The sequence below is a fragment of the Paramacrobiotus metropolitanus genome, unplaced genomic scaffold (genome assembly GCF_019649055.1).
Source record: "Paramacrobiotus metropolitanus isolate TYO unplaced genomic scaffold, Prichtersi_v1.0 Parri_scaffold0000153, whole genome shotgun sequence".
In the NCBI taxonomy this organism is placed as follows: Eukaryota; Metazoa; Tardigrada; class Eutardigrada; order Parachela; family Macrobiotidae; genus Paramacrobiotus; species Paramacrobiotus metropolitanus.
Window position 1 is genome coordinate 95,946 of NW_026570373.1, and position 1,878 is coordinate 97,823.

A 1,878-nucleotide genomic window follows, 5' to 3' on the forward strand; every position below is an offset into this window, starting at 1 on the left:
TTGAATATTGTTACCAAGGGATCATCGCTCGTTGCTGCTACCCTGGGCCTTGTTAACTAAGGGCAGTGACCTTGCAGGAACTAATTACCATCACTGTTGGAGGCGCAAACTTATCGAACAGAGTAGATATTCTGTCGCAAAACTTCGCTGGCTGGCAGCAGTGACAAATAAATTTGCTAATACTTACAGAAAGGCCGCGTAGCCTTTCGGAAGAACTCTTAGCTGTCTGTCTGTGTAAGTACAGTACTGTTTCCGGCTTTCAGCTGCTTAATTATTTATAGTGATATCAGTTAGTGCATAAGTTTTAACTGCAGTGAAAACTATGGCATTCATACTGTTTTTACCGCTTATACCGTTTGTCAGTCTGAAACTATGATATTTATACCGTCTTTATGCAGTAGTATATAAATATTGTAAAAGCAATCCTCTTTTTAAAACGTTTCAAAAAACACAATTTTCTGAACTGGTCAATGACTCAATAAATACATAATCGCACAAACCACAGTTTAAAACCCCAATGTACACATATAAAAACTTAAAAGTTGCAGAATTTTAGGAATTTTCTAAAGTTGCATATGCCACTTTGCAATACTCTCATGTAATGAACATCTGGCTTGCGTTGTTCCCAAATCTGTCTCCAATCTGCAAGTGCACAGTGATTAAAGTTACAATTCTTGCAACAGCACACAACCCCGTCAGCAAATGCAGCAAAGGATTTACTTACTGTTGCAAGTATACAGAAGAGCCAGCGGTTCCACATGGCCAGAGGCGCACTGATCTCGTCGCTTACGGGCTTTCAGGCGACAGCGGGATTTAAAATCACATTTCTGTGCCAGAGCTTCCGTTTGAAAGGATCCGGGGCAGGCGTTGCGGCATGTCGAAATCCCTTTTCCACACACTTTCGGATTAGTAATACGATACTGTGCGGTTTTTATACGCAGTGCTTTGCGATCAGGACATGATATGACGAGTGTCTGTCCTTCCCTTAGTATAATGCTTTTCAATCGCCCTTTCTCGTCCGCTGTAAGTTCCTCCAATTTCTCACCAAAAGCTTGCACAACCTACACAGATATGTGTAGTATTACGTCCGCTAATATAGAGAATTTAAATGCTTGTTCGAATACCTGGGATCTATCGTATTTGTGATGTTGAAAACGGCATAAACAAACTGTACAATTTTATAACAACAAACGCGCACATCACAAAGCTGTTGTTGCAATATTCGTTGTGCAATGTACGTAAAATTAAAGACTTTTATCTAAATTTCTGCCATACCATTGAAACGAATAGGAGTAAGCCGACCACAATAACGACGACTCGTGGGCTTGTCATTTTGCTACAGTAGTAATCCGATAACTAGCTGGGCATAAAAAAACTAATGCAGAAAAATAAAAATCTTGCATACGAACAGTTGGGTGATTCGATACTAAACCGTCAAAAAATTGCACGTCAAAAACTTGCAGTGCGCGGTATAACAAATAATATTGCTACATAATCCAAAACAACACACTTTAGTTTTCCGATTACAGTACGGTTCATGGATTGTACTGTATTTATACATAATTTTATCGTTCACGTTGTAAATGCGCTGCTTATTGACACTGCCTGGCATACGCTTACAGTTAGAAATCCATTATGGCGTTATTAGCACGCAACGAGAAATCACTGAACAAGCTCATGTCTTTTGCCGAAATGTTGTTTAAGTAGCACCAGGTAATACTGTAACTCGCTGCGTATCCGCAGCTGGAGGCGTGCAATTATTGCTATTAGGGCGGCTATTGCCATTAAGGGCACTTGTTCACAACTTAACAAAACATAAGAGACGATGTCAAGGCATCAAATAACTAAAAAATTGCGCGAAAATTACGAAGAGCGAAA

General features: G+C 39.8%; 1 long non-coding RNA gene across 1 annotated transcript; it reads right to left on the reverse strand.

Annotated features, from left to right (window-relative positions):
- Positions 1 to 383: 383 nt before the first annotated feature.
- LOC129599706 (uncharacterized) lies at positions 384 to 1,643 on the reverse strand. The gene is made up of 3 exons (XR_008691951.1): positions 1,276 to 1,643; positions 725 to 1,061; positions 384 to 642 (listed from the first exon to the last, which is right to left on the reverse strand). It is a non-coding gene; the product is annotated as an uncharacterized LOC129599706 (long non-coding RNA).
- Between the last annotated feature and the right edge of the window lie 235 nt (positions 1,644 to 1,878).